This window comes from Helianthus annuus, chromosome 9, assembly GCF_002127325.2.
Source record: "Helianthus annuus cultivar XRQ/B chromosome 9, HanXRQr2.0-SUNRISE, whole genome shotgun sequence".
In the NCBI taxonomy this organism is placed as follows: Eukaryota; Viridiplantae; Streptophyta; class Magnoliopsida; order Asterales; family Asteraceae; genus Helianthus; species Helianthus annuus.
The window spans coordinates 65,872,857-65,895,596 of NC_035441.2; the positions used below are offsets into that span (position 1 = coordinate 65,872,857).

Sequence of the window (22,740 nt, forward strand, 5' to 3'; positions counted from 1 at the left end):
GAGGAGAAGACTTCTAGAGAGAGAAAGTAGAGAGAGAAAGTAGAGAGAGAAAGTATTGTATTTGTGATTCTTGTACCGTACACGTCTAATTTAGCAATAGAATCACATTAGTAGTACGTTATCGTGTGTTTGGTCACGTTCGTTCACGGATTTCGCACGTGAAACGTTCGTTACGCAATCGAACGGTCGAAAAACCGGTCCTACAAACTCACTCATCATGAGAGTCCTCAACTCAGCCCATGACTGTGCTAAAGCGACTTCAGCACCTCGATCTCTCATAACCCCATTCCACCATGTCAAAGCCCTCTTTTGAAAAACACTAGAAGCAAACTCGACTTTGCAATTATCAGGACACTGAACGTGACGGAAAGTATTCTCAATGCTCTCAAACCATTGAAGGAGCCCAGTTGCCCCCTCAGTACCACTGAACTTGAGTGGTTTAGCTGAATTGAAGCTCTTGAAGTTACAAGGAGTATTCTGATTGATGTTGGCTTGGTTAAACTGAGCAATAAGATTCGGGAACGCAGCAGCCATATGCTGTGCGATGATTTCTGCCAGTTCAGCATTGGGTAGCTGATTTTCGCGTCGAGGAGGCATGCTAAAAAGAGGAAAACATGAGAGGAAACGAGTGAGATGATTAGATGAAAAGAACGAGATGAAACAAAACCAGCAAAGCAAGGATGGTGGTAACTCGTCCGTATCACAAAGCAAACAAATGACACACAGTGACTAATCAAAGTAAATGGGTCCATAAACAATGCTTAGCGAAGACATGCTCGCCTATAAGTGAACACTCACCCCAAGAGTTCCCAGGTAAGAGTGACTGGTCCGATTATGTGGATTTGTACGAACACTCTAGCCTTAGACAGAAAACCCAGGGTACAGGCATTCACCCTTCCAGTTTGCACGTGTTCACATTATTTAGAACCCAAAACTTTGACGAGATTTTGAAAACTTGGAAGGCACAAGGCCAAAAGAATCATTAAAACAAATGATAAATTTTCAAAATCAATTTGAAAAATCAAAAGGGTTCAAAACCATATAATAAATCATTTGAAAACAGAGGATTGTTTTTCAAAAATCGTTTCAGAAAACTGGGTTCTTGTTTTGGTGATCACCTAAGGATAGGTGAAGTGCATGTTTTAAAATCTACACACAAGACAACTTGTGTTGGGGTCCTAGAAAGGTTATAGTCTAGGTCAAAGCATTACTAATAACCTAATTCCCTATAACCATTGGCTCTGATACCAACTCTTCTGTCACACCCCGACCACATAAAACATCAAATCGTGGCGGAAACGTCGGGGAGTGTTGTAACAGAATTATTGTTCCACAACCAAGGTAATTAAAATAATATTTTATTCATCATCCAAGGGTGGAATACATCGTTCAAAACAAGAACCAACATGTACATTGTCTTAAAACCACTGAAATAAAGAGTACATAACGTAATTAAACTAAGTCTAGCTCTGTTTTATGTCACTAAGGCCCGAGTCCACCCTAGCGTGTCACGATCGTCCTATGCATTAGCTCCTGAAAACACATGTGAAAATAGGTACGTCAGCATAAAAATGCCTGTGAGTAACATAGGTTTTGTGAAAATAGGATTCATGACTTAGGTTTAAGAAAAGTGTTTAATGAAAGTTAGTCATGAACCTTGTAAGTTGTTTTGTTTTGTAAATCCATTGAAAAGCGATAAAATCAGATGATATGTATAAGTAAAGAGTAATGTATGGTTAAAGAATAACCAAGTAGAAATAAGTTGTATAAAATAATTTGTTTTGTAAAACAATGTCTTGTGAAAAAGATATTATTTGTGTAAAGTGTATAAGTCCAAAATTGAATGATTTAAATAACGGTATGTCATGTAATACATTACAAGCACTTATATATAGGAAGTACCAGCGGCGTATCCACCATGCTTGTAGCATACTACACACATATCGTTACTTAAGTCACTTAAACAAATCACCAAAGCATATAGTTCATGTTCAAACCAAGCATCAAATGTTCTTGTCTAAACCATTGTCAATGTTTAAAAACCCAAAATGTAGTCATGTAGTTAAAACAAAAGTTATGTATGGTAAGTAACAAAATGAGAATACTTAACCATAAGTAAAAGGGAACAAAACAAAGTATTTTGAATAAATCAAAAAGTTATGTTTTGCTCAGTAAAAGCTTGTTTTATTGATACAAACATTTATGTGGTAAGTTAACGCATTACATTCAAGCCTTGAGACAGCAGGATAACCTTAGAGTAAAGGTTATCAAAGTAAAATGTTTTCGGATTCAGTCATTCCTTACACCCAAACAAACCTAGGTTGTCAAGAACGGGATTTGTCAAGTCCTATGGTACCATTACTTACTACCGAGCGGCGTAGCTAATGTTAATGAATGTAGTAAAGAACCGTTTATGCAAACCAAATGTCATACCAAATGTAAACAAGTTATGTGAAAACAATGTACTAAGTATGCTAAGTAAACACACAAAGCAGAAAAGTCATGTAAAACAATGTGCTAATATGCCATGTAAACATATATAGCAAAACAATGTAATGAAAATCAATGTGCTAGCATGCTAAGTTAACATACTTAGCAAAACAATGTAATGAAATCACGTACTATAAGTGTACTAAAGAACATAGCAAGCATATGATGTGAAAACGAGAAAGCACGAAAGTAACAAGTAGGCACATGTGTTTCACCCCAAAATGTTTGGAAAACAGTAAAAGAGGGGTCTATGTACTCACTTGAGATTGCTTAGAAGTCGTAGGATAACCACCAAGTAATGCTAGAAGATCACGGAATCAAACGGCACCTATATAGGTATCTACATTAATAAACGGACCTATCGGAGGATCGGGTAGTACGAGGGTTCGTAAACCAAATAAGTGTGGGAACTTATGTAATATGGTTTGACAAAGCCTATGTACTAAAACGAAACCTATCCTTAGTGCTTTTGACCCGTTATGACCCGCTTAGGTAGCTTATGCTACTTTAACGCGTCGTTTGCGTAAAACGCGTTCGGAATGCCTAACTAGCCCTATGACAAGTAAGATATGCCTTAACATGTTTAATATTGTTGTTAAATCAGTTTAGACACCAAAAATTATGTTACATAGGCTTAAAATGAATTTGGGCGTAAAAAGGGTATTTTGATAATTTACCTAAGGCATAAGAACTACTTATCATACAACTACTTAAACGTCGTGACCATAAGGTATAACCTCGGAAGGTTATTCCCTATACTACTATGGTCACCTAAAATGTTTGGTCAGATCCTAAAGATCGACCAAATGGGTCGGGTTCGTAAGCATAAGCGATTGATTAGATCGCTTACCTTTACGACCCTAAACAAGCACAAATCTAAAAGCAACGAGCTAAACATGCTAGAACATGTTTAGTAATGTTAGAAAACAGGTTTGGTATTAAAACAAACGGTTTTAATACCCTGGAGTAGTTTGGTTACAAAATACGCGAGAAAACGCATTTTGGCCGAAACTACGACTCGTCACTGAGCCTAGATAACGTGGTAATCAGTAGGTATATTCACTAGGGACCATAACCATCGTGATTACGCTCACGTTATGAAGTTCAAACGAACTTCGTATTGACCATAAACTGGTCAATGCAGAAAGTCAAACACAGTTTGACTTTAACGCTAAAACGAACGAAAAACGCGAAAGAATACTTACAGAAGGTCCCCGCAAGATTTGAACCCGATTCACTCTCAGGTAGGAAGTATATAAACTTCCACTTAGAGAGCTTTGAATCAGATTTCAAATGTGAGGGAAAATGAGCAAGACATGGGGGGGTATTTATAGGAAACATGGAACCGTTAAGATCGTTTCTTGTTCCCCAAGCGTTAAATCTGAGCCGTACAACACATACCCACTGAATTACAAACCCATGGGAGCCCCTAGGATTGATAAAAACCATTTGCAAGTGGTTTTGAAGTGCTAAACAGCCGCAATCAGCTGTTTGCAACATTTTTTGCATATCTGGGGAGGCCATGCGGCCCGCATCAGGATCCACATAAACTCAGGCGGGCCGCCTGAGGTTGTCTGATCAGCATAACTTTTCAAAAATAACAGTTTTAGCCCCTGCATGCTTTTAAGTGCATTTTCGACATGTTTAAGGCCTGTTAACCTCATTTCAAGCCTCTAAAATGAAGTTAAAGTATAGGGAACTCAAAACATGCTCAAAAATATCTCAGATGTCGGTTCGTTTGGTCGTACGATCGCGATGTTCGCTTAATTACGACGGAATGCGCATAAGCGCGAAAAATGATCCAAATTGCGCGACGAATGGATTTTTCTCATGCCAAACACTAAAACATAATATTTTAATGCTTACATAAATTTTTGGATGTCCGGATGTATTCAGAGCGTAAGTTATGCGCGAAAGTGCAAACTTATGCACTTTTTGACGCTTTTAGTCCCTGAATGAGCATAAAGTTTATTTTAGCACACCGAACCTCCCAAAGCCTATTTCTAAGCTATGTAAATGATATTTAGGGTGGGATTTAACTTATGTACATGTTCCGGAATGTTCGTTACAGTTCAAATCGACATACTTTCGCAGTTTGTCAATTTTAGTCCCTGTAAGCGAATTAACTTAATTTTGCCATACCAAAGCCTTCAAAACTTATTTCTAAGTTATGTAAAGGTTATTTAAGGTATGTTAAGCATAAATTGATGTTCCGGAGTATTTGTTGCATATAACTGATTACGTTTTCGCACCAGTTTGCGTATAATTCTCCAGAAAGCGATATAGAGTTTGAAATCGAATAAAAGTCAAAACATGAAAAGCATCAAACACAACAAACAAACATAGGGATCAAATAACTTTATTTCATTGATAACTGAACTGTTTACAATGATTACAAGCACAGATGTCACAACTCCCCGATGTTTCTGCCACGATTTGTATGTTCTTCGTGGTCGGGGTGTGACAGAAAAGTTGGTATCAGAGCCAATGTGTGACAACTGGCACCAAACCGGTAACTTCCGTACACTTTAATTATTATTTAATAACTACAATTATGTGCTTAATTGTCAGCAATGTCTGAACACATGTTAAACAAGTGAATTCATGCACGTTGTATACTACAAAATATTGCTTTATGCATAAACGAGAGCGTTGCGTCAAAAATACTAAGTAAACTCACCGGTAAGACACAATGTGTCAACAGAACTGTAGAAAGCAGTCAGACATTAGAATGGAGGCCTAGGTGTAGGTCCTACGACAAGAATACATTAAAACCCAAGAATACATATAAGGGTTTAATTTATAGACATTGCGAAAGCAAAAATAAGCACTAAAAGCACCGAAACACACTTTAAGAGCAGAACTAATTACGACAAAACTGCGAAACGAAAGTTGATGGCCGCCCGGATAATATTTAATCCCACAAATATTCTGTTATGATTAAAATTTAATTTTAATCAGGTTCGTGTTGAAAAAAAAATAAGTTAAAACGCTTAAAAACGTTATTTTTTCATGTTTAAGCGCGTACCGTGTGTTCCTACGCGACACAGTGCTTACACTGCAAAACGCAGACAACGCAGAAAACCTAGGAATATGCTAGGAATATTCCAGGAATATACCAGGAATATGCCAGGAATATGCTAGGAATATTCCAGGAATATGCTAGGAATATGCTAGGAATATTCCAGTAATATGCCAGGAATATGCTAGGAATATTCCAGGAATATGCTAGGAATATGCTAGGAATATTCCAGGAATATGCTAGGAATATGCTAGGAATATTCCAGGAATATGTCAGGAATATGCTAGGAATATGCCATATGGAATGTCTATAAATACCTTGAGATGGCACATTAACCCAACACCATAAAACTACTCTCTCCTCTCCCTCAAAAACTTTCGGCCGAACACCCCTTGATCATCCATCATATTTTTCGATTTTGTTCTTCACATTCCAACATCATACAAGTGTCAAGTGTCACGCATAAGAAGGCTTGGTACACTCGGAGATCGAAGGACCTCATCCTCTAGCTTTTATCCACTTCATTTGCGCTTAGATTCCTCCCTAGCCTGGAGCTAGTGGTATGTTACTTAATACACATTCTTGAACTATTTTGAAGTGGTTAATGTGATGTGTAATGATTAAAACTCGAAATCTTACAAAATGGTTCATTAAAGTCTACTAAAAACATGAAAAACGATGGTTAAAAGCTCACTAGTTGTGTAAATGTTGTAGTAATTGAAATTTGTGATTATTTAGACCCGATCTATGTTGTGGTAGCTCGGATCATCGTTTAACCCGGTTTGGTCGTGATCATGAATCATGACATAAGGTTGTTTTGAATGAAACAAGGGTTAAAGGGTGAAGCCCTACCACATACGAATCATGAACTTGTGTAAAAGCGTTTTACTTGTGAAATAGTGTTTAAAACTAGCCGATCTATGTATCTACAAGTGGTATTTTCAAAAGACCAAGCGTCAAAAGAAATCTCATGTTCTAAACCGGATCTTACACAAACAAAAGTGATTTTTGTGAACAAACAAGTGTGTGGACACTTGTGTAACAAAAGTTTTTAGCAAAGAAATAATTTTCGTAAAAACTGACTAGAAGTTGTGAAACTTCATATTCTTTAAAAATAAGGTTTTTAAGAAATCGAACTTATTTATAAAGATAACAAGACTTACTAAATGTGCTAGTAAGTTACTACACAATTTTGGTAAGTATTCAAGTTCATGAAATGGGGAAAATTAGTGATTGTTGTTGATGATTATTGTTGATAATTGTTGTTGATGATTGTTGACGATTTAAAAGAAAATAAACACATGTTTTGAAAACATGGGAAACCTCCATTTTTAGGGGAAACTTTGTCAAAATTTTTATAAATCTTGACACTTAGAAAAATATAAGTTTTTGAGAAACTTATTCCCTAAAAATGTATTTAAGAGTATTACCAAGGTTTCCCTAATTTTTGGTGATAAGAAATGATGATTTCTTCAAGCATAAAAATGGATACAAGTATGCATTTTTGAAAGAAAAATATATATATTATTTATCACCAAGTTTTGTGCTAAGTGTATACCATATGTGTTATACATGCTAGCGTATTAAGACGTAAAAAAAATACACTAAATACTCATGAGGAGTATAAACATGAAGATACACATACAATATACTAGACACATAATTCGGGTGCAAAGTACAAAACACAAAAGACTTATATTTATTTGTGAGAATATAATATAAGTAAGACATTTAGTTAAAAATATAAAATATTTTTAACACAAGAAAATATACACAAAAGTGAGTGACTGAACTTGTGCGACGCAAGTCTAGTGACTAACGATAAGAAAACGCGTATAGGTTACGACGTTAATTAAGCAAATCCGGTGAAGTTTACGACGCAAGGAACGCAAAGTTGTGAGTTCATGCTCCCCCTTTTCTTTAACTGTTTTTGTTTTACACTTCGGGGGTGAAATACATGTCACAAATTGAATATTGTTTGCATATGTTATGATGGGTACAAAAACATTCAAGTGAAACATTCCAGACCATGTCTCGAATAGGGTACCATAAGCACCATTAATCAACGTATACATTCAGACCGCGGAACAAAAGGTTAGATCTAATGGGTTTCAGGCAACCCCACTCTTGGCCTACTTCTACCAATGAGTGCTTCTGTGTCTCAGTCAAGTCGACAAAAATGCCTAGGTTTGGTGGCTTCCTATGTCGTGACATATGTTAGTGGCCTTGCAAACCACTAGCAAAACTCACACATTCAAACAGTCATAGTACCCAGTTATACATACGTTTTACGAGTTACATTCAAACATTCATTCATTCTACCAGTTTTATACTATGTTTTCATTCAAGGATATTAAACATTCAAAAACAATCACTGCATGAATTCACACCAACATTATGTTGATGTTTTTTCCAAAACTCACATGTATTTCAGGTAACTAAAGGTGGATGTGCGCGTGGTCCTACGCATGCTCGTGGATGTCGCTTTGTTTATCGTTAAATAAAGTTGTAACTTTTAAGACAATATGCTATCATGTGTTGTAAACACTTGACTTATGTTTTCGGTAATGTAATGTTTAAAGTTATTTTCGAGCATATAGTATGTTTACCTTTCGTATACAATGAGAACCTTTCATGATCACACCTCGTGCTTCCGCCGCAGAAAGGGGTGTGACAGATTGGTATCAGAGCTGCGATTGTAGTGAACCAGGATTCCTTCTCGAGTCTAGTCTACAATCTCTAGGATCCTATCACGAAAACAATTTTTCAAAGAGTTTTCATTGCATAAAACATCCCGCGACATCCACTGCCTGAAACTGTATACATGAGTCTAGAAAAGACGCTACGTGACTTAGGGTGCACTGGGGTAGCACTTGTCTATGATTAAGGATTACTTGCAATTATTTGTGATAATTAGCATATACACGTACTAGATGTAGAATACCACTAGTATACATGACTTTGCCTGAAAACAATGACTTAACTGAAGGAGGAAACACGAGGATGAAACGAACTGTGCAGACTGTGCAAGGAGTTACGTAATTATGGATGCATACATAATTATGGAATTCAGTGCACAGAAATCACAACAAGTCTTGTCACGTATAGATTCCCTCAGTGCAAGCCTACTATGTACTCTGTTGGAGTAATAATTGTTTGATGTCACTTATGTGGTATATATACCTGTGAATATATATGCTACTAATGTCTAGGGTGACGATATCAAGCAAATGTTTAACCCTGTTGTGTTATGTTCTGCCAGAACATGGCACCCAGGAGAGCTGTGAATGCTCGCAATGATAATCAACCTCCTCCCCCCCACTGCCAAGAACTGCTGAAGAGTTGAACGCTCTACTGGAAGAGAGAATCTCTGCTGCCATCGCCCAGTACGAGGCGAACCGTACCCAAGACAGTGGAGGACCAAGCAATACTAGACGTGACGGACATGGAGATTCGTCAGGAGGAAACGTAGCCCAAGGCTGCACCTTCAAGCAGTTCCTCGACTGCAAACCAATGAACTATGATGGCACTGGAGGAGCAGTAGCATTTGTGCATTGGACGGAGAAGACTGAGGCCACTATCCGCATGAGCAAGTGTACCGCGGATCAACAAGTCACCTTTGCTACTGGGCTATTTGTCGATGAAGCTTTGACTTGGTGGAACCTACAAGTCCAAACCCTAGGCGATGATGCTGCGTATGGCATGACTTGGAATGAACTGAAAGAGAAAATACGAGCGAAGTATTGCTCCCGTGCTGAACTCCAAAGGTTGGAGACAGAGTTCTGGCACTTGACTATGGTGGGTGCTGACATCACTGGGTATACTCGAAGGTTCCATGATTTATCCAGAGTGATTCCCTACATGGTGACTCCGGAATTTAAGCGCGTTGAACGCTACATTTGGGGACTGGCCCCAGAGTTTCGCGGCATGGTAACGTCGGCCAAACCTCAAACAATCACCGAGGCTGTAAGTCTGGCTGTCAGTCTTACTGAGGATTGTGTTCGTATGGAGAAGTTATCATTGAACCCAACAGAGAAGACCGAGACACATGCTGAGTCGTCCGGTGACAAGAAGAGGAAGCATTCGACTCTGACTCAAGCAACTCGCAACAACAAGGGTTCGAACAACAAGAAGCGTGACACTAACCCACCTAGGGAGGCAAAAGCCTTCGCAGCTGCAAATGAGTCTGGAACTAGGAAGTATCAGGGCACTCTGCCCAAGTGTAACCGCTGTGATTTCCATCATGTGGGAAATTGTCGTGTTGGGAAGTGCGGGAACTGCGGAAAGTCAGGCCATCGTACTGAAGATTGTTGGGGTAAAGGTATTGGAGGCCGCAATGGCAATGGTAATAGGAACGGGAATGGAAACCGTAACGATGGCGGAAATGGGGATGGCAACAATAACCGAATTGGAAATGAAGCCGGGCGAAACCAAGGATGCTTCAAGTGTGGAAGCAACGATCATTTCATGAGGGACTGCCCAAAGAAAGACAATGCTCAGGCTCGGGCATTTGTGATTGGAGCAAAGAACGCACGCGAGGAACCTAACGTGGTCACCGGTACGTTTCTCATTAACAATCACTTTGCATCCATATTATTTGACACTGGCGCCGATTATAGCTTCATGTCTGTGGAATTTAAACGCAAACTCGGAATAGAATCTAGTAGATTAGAAGTTCCATATTCCATAGAATTAGCCAATGGAAAACTTGTTGAATCAGGCGAAGTTGTTAGAAACTGCACACTCGAACTTGGTGAGCGAAGGTTTAGCATCGATCTCTTACCTATTCAATTGGGTAGCTTTGATGTAGTAGTCGGAATGGACTGGCTATCCAAGAACAAAGCTGAAGTCATTTGTCATGAGAAATTCATTCGCATCCCTTTGGCGAATGATGAAACTCTCATCGTGCATGGAGAAAAACAAGACGCGCCTCTAAGAATCATCAGTTGTATGAAGGCACAGAAGTGCTTAAGGAAAGGATGTGTTGCCTTCCTAGCACACGTGATAGACAAGAAGGCTGTGGAGCCGAAACTCGAAGACATTCCTGTGGTGAAGGAATTTCCTGATGTGTTCCCTGAGGATCTGCCAGGACTACCTCTGCAACGACAAGTCGAATTCCGTATAGACTTGGTTCCGGGAGCTGCTCCTGTAGCCAAGGCACCGTATAGACTTGCGCCATCCGAAATGCAAGAATTATCTACACAACTCCAGGAGTTGTTGGATAAAGGATTCATAAGGCCAAGCTTCTCGCCCTGGGGAGCTCCAGTTTTGTTCGTGAAGAAAAAGGATGGAACCATGCGGATGTGTATCGATTACAGGGAACTGAACAAGCTAACGATCAAGAATCGGTACCCACTACCGAGGATTGACGACTTGTTTGACCAGTTACAAGGGTCAAGCTACTATTCCAAGATCGACCTTCGATCTGGATATCATCAGTTAAGAATACAAGAAGAAAGCGTACCAAAGACGACATTCAGAACACGCTATGGACATTACGAGTTTCTTGTGATGCCATTCGGGCTGACGAATGCACCAGCGGTCTTTATGGATCTGATAAACCGTGTATGTAAACCATATCTCGATAAATTCGTGATTGTATTTATCGATGATATCCTGATTTACTCTCGGACGAAAGAAGAGCACGAGCAACACCTCAGAACCATCTTGGAACTACTGAAAAAGGAGAAACTTTATGCAAAGTTCTCGAAATGCGAATTCTGGATTCGCGAAGTACAATTTCTTGGTCACGTTGTGAATGAGAAGGGCATTCATGTAGACCCGTCCAAGATAGAAGCAATAAAGAATTGGGAAGCTCCCAAAACCCCAACTGAAGTTCGCCAATTTTTGGGCTTAGCGGGCTACTATAGGAGATTCATCGAGAATTTCTCAAAAATAGCTCAGCCGCTAACTGCCCTTACGCAGAAAGACAAGAAGTATGACTGGGGTGTTAAACAGGAGGAAGCTTTTCAGCTACTCAAAAGCAAGCTATGCGATGCACCAATATTGTCACTACCCGAAGGCACGGAAGACTTCGTGGTATACTGCGACGCTTCGCGACAAGGCTTGGGTTGCATGCTCATGCAACGCCAAAAAGTCATCGCTTACGCGTCAAGGCAACTGAAGGTGCACGAAAGAAATTATACCACTCATGACCTGGAACTGGGCGCAGTGGTATTCGCCTTGAAAATCTGGCGACACTATCTATATGGTACTCGATGTACAATCTTCACAGATCACAAAAGCCTGCAACACATATTTGATCAGAAGGAATTGAATATGCGCCAGCGGCGATGGGTCGAGCTGCTAAATGATTACGACTGTGAGATTAAGTACCACCCAGGAAAGGCAAACATTGTAGCAGACACATTGAGCCGAAAAGAAAGGGGTAAGACCCTAAGAGTTCGAGCGTTAGAAATGACCATTCGAACGAACCTCACTGCACGCATTCGTGATGCACAACAAGAAGCTCTTAAAGGAGAGAACCGCAAAGCTGAATACCTCCGAGGTGCATTGAAGTACATGGCGCCAAATGAAGAGGGAGCCTTATACTTCAAGAAGCGTATTTGGGTTCCACTCTATGGTGGCATACGAGAAGTCATCCTTAATGAAGCCCACAAATCGAGATATTCGATCCACCCAGGATCAGACAAGATGTATCAAGACTTGAAAGAGTACTATTGGTGGCCGAGACTCAAAAGCGATGTTGCTGTCTATGTTGGAAAATGCCTAACCTGTGCTAAGGTTAAGGCCGAATATCAAAAACCGTCCGGTCTACTACAACAACCAGAGATTCCCGTGTGGAAGTGGGAACAAATCTCGATGGACTTCATAACGAAATTACCCAGGACCCCGAGAGGGCACGACATGATATGGGTAATAATTGATCGGTTGACGAAATCTGCGCATTTCCTACCAATCCGAGAAAAGGATAGCACTGGAAAGCTTGCAGAAATATACTTAAGAGAAATTGTGGCATGTCACGGAGTGCCTATCTCAATCATTTCAGACAGAGATGGACGCTTTGTCTCAAGAATCTGGCAATCATTTCAGGAAGCCTTTGGATCTCAGTTAGATCTAAGCACGGCATTCCATCCGCAAACAGACGGCCAGAGCGAACGGACTATACAAACGTTAGAAGATATGCTTCGCGCATGTGTCATGGATCTAGGCGGCAGCTGGGATACTCACCTACCCTTAGTTGAGTTTTCCTACAATAACAGTTATCATACAAGCATAAAGGCCGCGCCGTTCGAAGCTCTGTATGGCCGCAAGTGTCGATCGCCCTTATGTTGGGCAGATGCCGGAGATAAACGTATGGTTGGTCCTGAACTCGTTCAAGAGACAACCGACAAGATTGCGCAGATCCGAAAGCGCATTAAGGCGGCTCGAGATCGACAAAAGAGATACGCTGATCCGAAAAGAAAATCAGTAGAATTCGAGGTGGGAGACAAAGTGTTGTTAAAGGTCTCACCTTGGAAGGGCGTAGTCAGATTTGGAAAGCGTGGAAAGCTGAATCCACGATACATCGGACCATTCAGAATATTGAAAAGAATTGGTACCGTGGCATACAAGTTGGAGTTACCGGAAGAACTTAATGGAGTACATGATACGTTTCATGTATCCAACCTGAAGAAGAGTCCAACACAAGAAAACGTGATCATCCCAATGGATGAAGTGCATATTGATGAAGCCCTCCGATTTACAGAACAACCCGTTGAGGTTACCGACTGGAAGGTCAACAAGACCAGGAGGAGCAGTGTGAAGCTTGTCAAAGTACGTTGGAACTCTAAGCACGGACCCGAGTACACGTGGGAATGTGAAGACCAGTTCAAAGAAAAGTATCCCCACCTATTCAAAGAGACTCCTGCAAGGGTTAGTCCATCCTGAATTTCGGGACGAAATTCTTTTAACGGGGGGAGACTGTGACAACTGGCACCAAACCGGTAACTTCCGTACACTTTAATTATTATTTAATAACTACAATTATGTGCTTAATTGTCAGCAATGTCTGAACACATGTTAAACAAGTGAATTCATGCACGTTGTATACTACAAAATATTGCTTTATGCATAAACGAGAGCGTTGCATCAAAAATACTAAGTAAACTCACCGGTAAGACACAATGTGTCAACAGAACTGCAGAAAGCAGTCAGACATTAGAATGGAGGCCTAGGTGTAGGTCCTACGACAAGAATACATTAAAACCCAAGAATACATATAAGGGTTTAATTTATAGACATTGCGAAAGCAAAAATAAGCACTAAAAGCACCCGAAACACACTTTAAGAGCAGAACTAATTACGACAAAACTGCGAAACGAACGTTGATGGCCGCCCGGATAATATTTAATCCCACAAATATTCTGTTATGATTAAAATTTAATTTTAATCAGGTTCGTGTTGAAAAAAAATAAGTTAAAACGCTTAAAAACGTTATTTTTTCATGTTTAAGTGCGTACCGTGTCTTCCTACGCTACACAGTGCTTACACTGCAAAACGCAGACAACGCAGAAAACCTAGGAATATGCTAGGAATATTCCAGGAATATACCAGGAATATGCCAGGAATATGCTAGGAATATTCCAGGAATATGCTAGGAATATGCTAGGAATATTCCAGGAATATGCCAGGAATATGCTAGGAATATTCTAGGAATATGCTAGGAATATGCTAGGAATATTCCAGGAATATGCCAGGAATATGCTAGGAATATTCCAGGAATATGTCAGGAATATGCTAGGAATATGCCATATGGAATGTCTATAAATACCTTGAGATGGCACATTAGACAATTCACCACCCAACACCATAAAACTACTCTCTCCTCTCCCTCAAAAACTTTCGGCCGAACACCCCTTGATCATCCATCATATTTTTCGATTTTGTTCTTCACATTCCAACATCATACAAGTGTCAAGTGTCACGCATAAGAAGGCTTGGTACACTCAGAGATCGAAGGACCTCATCCTCTAGCTTTTATCCACTTCATTTGCGCTTAGATTCCTCCCTAGCCTCGAGCTAGTGGTATGTTACTTAATACACCTTCTTGAACTATTTTGAAGTGGTTAATGTGATGTGTAATGATTAAAACTCGAAATCTTACAAAATGGTTCATTAAAGTCTACTAAAACATGAAAAACGATGGTTAAAAGCTCACTAGTTGTGTAAATGTTGTAGTAATTGAAATTTGTGATTATTTAGACCCGATCTATGTTGTGGTAGCTCGGATCATCGTTTAACCCGGTTTGGTCGTGATCATGAATCATGACATAAGGTTGTTTTGAATGAAACAAGGGTTAAAGGGTGAAGCCCTACCACATACGAATCATGAACTTGTGTAAAAGCGTTTTACTTGTGAAATAGTGTTTAAAACTAGCCGATCTATGTATCTACAAGTGGTATTTTCAAAAGACCAAGCGTCAAAAGAAATCACATGTTCTAAACCGGATCTTACACAAACAAAAGTGATTTTTGTGAACAAACAAGTGTGTGGACACTTGTGTAACAAAAGTTTTTAGCAAAGAAATAATTTTCGTAAAAACTGACTAGAAGTTGTGAAACTTCATATTCTTTAAAAATAAGGTTTTTAAGAAATCGAACTTATTTATAAAGATAACAAGACTTACTAAATGTGCTAGTAAGTTACTACACAATTTTGGTAAGTATTCAAGTTCATGAAATGGGGAAAATTAGTGATTGTTGTTGATGATTATTGTTGATAATTGTTGTTGATGATTGTTAACGATTTAAAAGAAAATAAACACATGTTTTGAAAACATGGGAAACCTCCATTTTTAGGGGAAACTCTGTCAAAATTTTTATAAATCTTGACACTTAGAAAAATATAAGTTTTTGAGAAACTTATTCCCTAAAAATGTATTTTAGAGTATTACCAAGGTTTCCCTAATTTTTGGTGATAAGAAATGAGGATTTCTTCAAGCATAAAAATGGATACAAGTATGCATTTTTGAAAGAAAAATATATACATTATTTATCACCAACTTTTGTGCTAAGTGTATACCATATGTGTTATACATGCTAGCGTATTAAGACGTAAAAAAAAATACACTAAATACTCATGAGGAGTATAAACATGAAGATACACATACAATATACTAGACACATAATTCGGGTGCAAAGTACAAAACACAAAAGACTTATATTTATTTGTGAGAAAATAATATAAGTAAGACATTTAGTTAAAAATATAAAATATTTTTAACACAAGAAAATATACACAAAAGTGAGTGACTGAACTTGTGCGACGCAAGTCTAGTGACTAACGATAAGAAAACGCGTATAGGTTACGACGTTAATTACGCAAATCCGGTGAAGTTTACGATGCAAGGAACGCAAAGTTGTGAGTTCATGCTCCCCCTTTTCTTTAACTGTTTTTGTTTTACACTTCGGGGGTGAAATACATGTCACAAATTGAATATTGTTTGCATATGTTATGATGGGTACAAAAACATTCAAGTGAAACATTCCAGACCATGTCTCGAATAGGGTACCATAAGCACCATTAATCAACGTATACATTCCGACCGCGGAACAAAAGGTTAGATCTAATGGGTTTCAGGCAACCCCACTCTTGGCCTACTTCTACCAATGAGTGCTTCTGTGTCTCAGTCAAGTCGACAAAAATGCCTAGGTTTGGTGGCTTCCTATGTCGTGACATATGTTAGTGGCCTTGCAAACCACTAGCAAAACTCACACATTCAAACAATCATAGTACCCAGTTATACATACGTTTTACGAGTTACATTCAAACATTCATTCATTCTACCAGTTTTATACTATGTTTTCATTCAAGGATATTAAACATTCAAAAACAATCACTGCATGAATTCACACCAACATTATGTTGATGTTTTTTCCAAAACTCACATGTATTTCAGGTAACTAAAGGTGGATGTGCGCGTGGTCCTACGCATGCTCGTGGATGTTGCTTTGTTTATCGTTAAATAAAGTTGTAACTTTTAAGACAATATGCTATCATGTGTTGTAAACACTTGACTTATGTTTTCGGTAATGTAATGTTTAAAGTTATTTTCGAGCATATAGTATGTTTACCTTTCGTATGCAATGAGAACCTTTCATGATCACACCTCGTGCTTCCGCCGTAGAAAGGGGTGTGACACAATGGTTATAGGGAATTAGGTTATTAGTAATACTTTGACCTAGTCTATAACCTTCTTAGGACCCTAACGCGAGTTCACTTGCGTTTAGTCATAAAACAATACCGTCACCTATCCTTAGGCGACGACCACAACAAGAACATAAATTTCAAAACCGCTTTGAAAACTAATCATCTGTTCTTGGATGATTGATTACTAGGTTTTGAACCCTCTGTTATAAGGATTTGAACCCCTTTGAGTTTTCAAAACTCTCGTCAAAGTTTTTGGTCCTAAATAGTGTGAACACGTGCAAACTGGAAGAGTGAATGCCTGTACCCTGCGTTTTCTGTCTAAGGCTAGAGTGTTCGTACAAATCCACATAATCGGACCAGTCACTCTTACCTGGGAACTCTTGGGGTGAGTATCCACTTATAGGCGAGCATGTCTTCGCGATGCATTATGAGGATCTATTTGCTTTGATTCAGCCATTGTGTATCGTTTGTTTGCTTCGTGGTTCAAACAAATGACCATCACCCATGATTTTTGGTTGGTAATTGCAACATCCTATTCTTACCCCATGCCATTTCATTTGTTTTCTCTCTTGTTTCCCTTTCTTTAGAATGCCTCCACGACGCGAAAATCCGGTATCTATTGAAGATCTGGCAGCTGTCATTACACAGCAAATAACTGCTGCAATCCCGAACATCGTTGTCCAATGTAACCAAGCCCTCAACAACAATAACGCCCCCTGCAGCTTCAAGACGTTCAACTCGGCTAAGCCATCAAAGTTTTCTGGGTCTCAAGGAGCGACTGCACTTCTGCAATGGTTCGAGAGTTTAGAGAGCACCTTCAGACATGTTCAATGTGCAAACGAGCGAGAGGTAGATTTTGCATCTAGTGTCTTTGAGAAACGAGCTTTGACATGGTGGAACGGTGTGATGAGAGATAGGGGTGCCGAGGTGGCACTGGCTCAAACGTGGGAAGAACATCGAGCACTGATGATGAAGGAATTATGTCCTCGTCATGAGATCAGGGCCTTAGAAAGGGAATTCGACGATCTTAAGCAAGACAGCGGCGAACATCGAGCATAGACTGATCGATATGAGAAGCTGAGCCTGTTGTGTCCTTCCATGGTTACGCCTTTGGATAAGGCGATTGAAAAATACATTGATGGCCTCCCTGACTCAGTTCAGGACATTGTTACTGGTAGTAACCCCACCACGGTTAGGCAGGCCATTGACCTATCTGCAACCTTGACTGAATCTCAGATCAGGAAACGAAAGCTTTTCCGAAAGGGTGACAAGAAACCGATCGAGGAATCGAAACCAATCGAGGAATCAAAGACCATGGATGAACAGACTGGATCCCCTAAGAAGTCAAAGAAGCGAAAGGCTTCTCAGAACTTCACCATGGTTACTCACAATGATCAAGCCGTCCCCAACCAACCAGCTCAACCCCCTGCTAGGAAGCCATATAATGGAACTTCACCCTTGTGCAACCAATGTAACCTTCATCATCATGCTAGGGTGAAGTGCCACGAATGCCAAATTTGTGGACTTAAAGGTCACACAACAAAGGTTTGCCGAGCTGCAGTTGCACCAAATCAAGCTGACAACAATCCTGCTCAAGCTCGCTTTCCACCAGGTTCTTGCTACAATTGTGGCGAGATGGGTCATTTCCGAAGAAATTGCCCAAAGCTTGCTAATGCTAATCCAGTACAGGGATGAGCATCTGACTGACTAGAAGACAACATCGTTTAGAAATAATCACGTGTTATGTATTATTTTCTTTTGTTGTCAAGGTCCAAGAAACAGTTGTTATCGTTGTTTATAAATAAATCTTACGTCTTCCACGAAATTCCCAAGTACCCGTTTCTTCTAAGAAAAACGAAGTACAAGGCACAAGTTGCAACACGTAACGAATACCCAAGGTACCACTATAAATCCTTAATAGGGTACCTAAGGATTTCCCGTAAGTCTTTAATTGCTGTATACCTTAATTCGAATGTGGTGATTCCTTGTAATCAAAAATTGAATTTTGGGAGATCTTCCTATCTTCTCAGAAAGATCCCAGTGGACATTGAGGCCCGTCGACTGGTTTCCATATCCGTATTCAATCGATAACAAGTTAATAACAAATTATAATCAAGTTAAACAATTATGTGACTTTGTGCTTATATGTTCCCTTATGTGTTGTTGTGTGATCCAAATTATGTTATCCAAATCCTTGTAGAATCTTCCATATCATTCGTATAAAGGATTCATAGTAGGATACCCAAACGTACTACGTAAAAATCCTCAATGGACTTCTACGTTACAGTTAAGTCCCTTGGATTATAAAGTACTAATTCATAATTAGACCCCTTGAGTGGTCTAGTTAAACAGATTGATCCAAAAAAATCTGGTTAGGGATATCATGTGATGATATAGCTGAAAGGACTCCTTGGTGGCCTAACTAAGAAGATCCCCTGTCGATCGAATTAAAAGGACCCGATGGAAGTCTAGTCACCCTCATCACAAGTTTGATATCCTTCCCCAAAACATTACAAAACAAACTGCGCGGACTGTGCAAGGGATTACGTAATTATGGATGCATACATAATTATGGAATTTAGTGCACAGAAATCACAGCAAGTTCTGTTATGTGTCTAGAGTTAACCCTATTCATTTCCAACTCTGATGAAGCAACCATTGAAAATGACTCTGTTAGTTCATTTTCGTTTCTGAAGATTTACCCGTTGAGGAAATGAATATCCGTGTAATCCTTCATTTCCAACTCTGAGGATGAAACCGTTGAAAATGACTCCGTTAGTTCATTTTCGTTTCTGAAGATTTACCCGTTGAGGAAATGAATATCCGTTGTGTAATCCTTCATTTCCAACTCTGAGGAAGCAACCGTTGAAAATGACTCCGTTAGTTCATTTTCGTTTCTGAAGATTTACCCGTTGAGGAAATGAATATCCGTTGTGTAATCCTTCATTTCCAACTCTGAGGAAGCAACCGTTGAAAATGACTCCGTTAGTTCATTTTCGTTTCTGAAGATTTACCCGTTGAGGAAATGAATATCCGTTGTGTAATCCTTCATTTCCAACTCTGATGAAGCAACCGTTGAAAATGACTCCGTTAGTTCATTTTCGATTCTGAAGACTTGTCCGTGGAGGAAATGAACATTCGTTTGCTTATTCCGTCATTCCCATTTCTGAAGAATACTCGTCGAGGAAAATGTTCATTTTCGTTTCTGAAGAATGACCGTTAAGGAAATGACAGGATACTGCCTTGCATATCGCTGATGGTTATTTGGCAGAGGCACAAATAGACTCCTACGAATAAATTTCGGGATGAAATTTCCTAAAGTAGGGGAGACTGTGACACCTGTGTCACCGCGACCATCAAACAAATACCAAGCCGATGAAATATTGTATTTCATACTCGTGATCTTGTATAGATATGTGTATCTTTTGCACATATCAATTCTTGTTCAATTTCAAACTTTATATCGCTTTCTAGAGAATTGTACGCAAACTGGTGCGTAAACGTACTCAGTTTTAATGCGACAAATACTCCGGAACATCAACATATACTTAACATACCTTAAATAACCTTTACAAAACTTAGAAATAAGTTTTGAAGGCTTTGGCATGGCAAAAACAAGTTAATTCGCTTACAGGGACTAAACTTGACAAACTACGAAAGTATGCCAGTTTGAACTGTAAAGAACATTCCGGAACATGTCCATAAGTTAAACATACCATAAATATCCTTTACATAGCTTAGAAATAGGCTTTGAGGGGTTTGGTATGCTAAAACAAACTTTTGGATCATTTAGGGGCTAAAAGTGTCAAAAAGTGCACAAGTTTGCACTTTCGCGCATAACTTACGTTCTGAATACATCCGGACATCCAAAAATTTATGTAAGCATCCTTATGCCTTAGTGTTTGGCATGAGAAAAATCCCTTCGTCGCGCAATTTGGATCATTTTTCGTGCTTATGCGCATTCCGTCGTAATTAACCGAACATCGCGATCGTACGGCCAAACGAACCAATATCCGACATATTTTTGAGCATGTTTCATGTCCACAATGTTTAGACATCATTTTAGGGCCTTAAAGTTGGCTTTACGGGCCTTAGAAGTGTTGGAAATGGCTTAAATATGCAACAGGGACTAAAACTGTCATTTCTGAAAGTTGTGCTGATCAGACAAGGCCAGGCGGCCCGCCTGAGTTTTGTGCATATCCTGACGCGGGCCGCGTGAGCCCTGCAGATGCAGAAACTCGTTTTTTTGATGATTTTGGCCTTTCAATCACTCCAAAGGGCAATGCCCTTTCACAATCTCTGGAGTTAGGGTCACTATATGATACCACAACATCTTGACAAGTGTACGCACGAGATTCGATCACGTTTTTCAAGAAACGATCCTAACGGTTTTGCTTTTCCTATAAATACCCCCCTATTTGTGTTAAAACCCACAAAACTAATCAAAGAGCTCTAAGTTGATGCCATTGCTTCATACCTGAGCTCCTGGATCAAGTTTAGCTTTCGGAGACCCTTCATAAGTGTTCTTTCGTTCTTTTAATTGCTTTCTAGTGCTAAAGTCAAACTTTGTTTGACTTTCTGCGTTGACCAGCTTATGGTCAACACGAAGTTCGTTGGAACTTCATAACGTGAGCGTGATCACGATGGTTATAGTCCGTAGTGACTATACCTACTCATTACCACGTTATCTAGGCTCAGTGACGAGTCGTAGTTTCGGCCAAAATGCGCATTCTTGCGTATTTTGTAACCAAACTACTCGTGGGTATCAAAACCATTTGTTTTGATACCAAACCTGTTTTCTAAACTTAGTTAAGCATGTTCTATCATGCTTAGCTCGTCATTTTTAGTATAGTGCTTATATAGGGTCGTAAGGTAAGCGATCTAAACAATCCCTTATACTTTCGAACCCGACCCATTTGGTCGATCTTTAGAATCCGACCAAACACATTAGGTGACCATAGTTGTATAGGGAATAACCTTCCGAGGTTATACCTTATGGTCACGATGTTAGGCGTTCCAAACGAGTTTTACGCGAACGACGCGTTAAGGTGGCATAAGCTACCTAAAACGGGTCGTAATGGGTCGTAAGCACTTATGTTAGGTTTCACTTTAGCATATGAGCTTTGTTAAACCATATTACACGAGTCTCCATACTCGTTTGGTTTACGAACCCGCATCCTATCCAATCCTCCGATTTAGGTCTGGTATATTAACATAGTTACCTATATTAGGTGCCGTTTGTTATTCCGTGATCTCTAGCATTGTGTGATTATTACACAAGGACTTCAAAGCAATCTCAGGTGAGTACATAGAACCCCATCTTTCAAATGCTTTCAAGGTGTCTATGTGAGTACATAAACCCCTCTTTTACTGTTTTCCAAACATTTTGGGGTGAAACACATGTGCCTACTTGTTACTTTCATGCTTTCCATGTTTCCACATCATATACCTGCTATGTTCGTTAGTACATATATAGTACATGATTTCATTGTGTTTATGCTATGTACGCCCATTGTGTGCATACTTAGTACATCACTCTACAACACATTTCATACTATGTACGCCCATTGTGTGCATACTTAGTACATCACTCTACAATACATTTCATACTATGTACGCCCATTGTGTGCATACTTAGTACATCACTTTACAATACATTTCATGCTACGTACGCCCATTGTGTGCATACTTAGTACATTGTTTCACATTGCATTTCTGTTGCATATGCTCATCCAGCATATGAACACATTATACTACATTTTGAACCGTTCGTAACCTTTGAACCGTGTGAACCAGTTGTATCTGTTGACATGATTTACATTTGACAATAGACATTTGACTATACATAAACATTTCTACAATTGTTAAACATTTTATCTTGATGGTTTGGTTTGAGTAAGTGATCTAAGTAACGAGGCGTGTGTAATATGATACAAGCATGGTGGATACGCCACTGGTACTTCCTATATATAAGTGTTTGTGTGGTATTACATATCGTAGCGTTATTTGAATCATTTCAATTTGAGACATATAACATTTTATACAAATAACACACTTTTCACAAGACCTTGATTTA

The 22,740-nt window shown here is 39.3% G+C and overlaps 1 long non-coding RNA gene across 1 annotated transcript; it reads left to right on the top strand.

The window, feature by feature from the left end:
- Positions 1-5,867: 5,867 nt before the first annotated feature.
- Positions 5,868-16,569, top strand: LOC110874312. The gene is made up of 3 exons (XR_004865854.1): positions 5,868-6,072; positions 7,352-7,408; positions 16,414-16,569. It is a non-coding gene; the product is annotated as an uncharacterized LOC110874312 (long non-coding RNA).
- Positions 16,570-22,740: the final 6,171 nt, after the last annotated feature.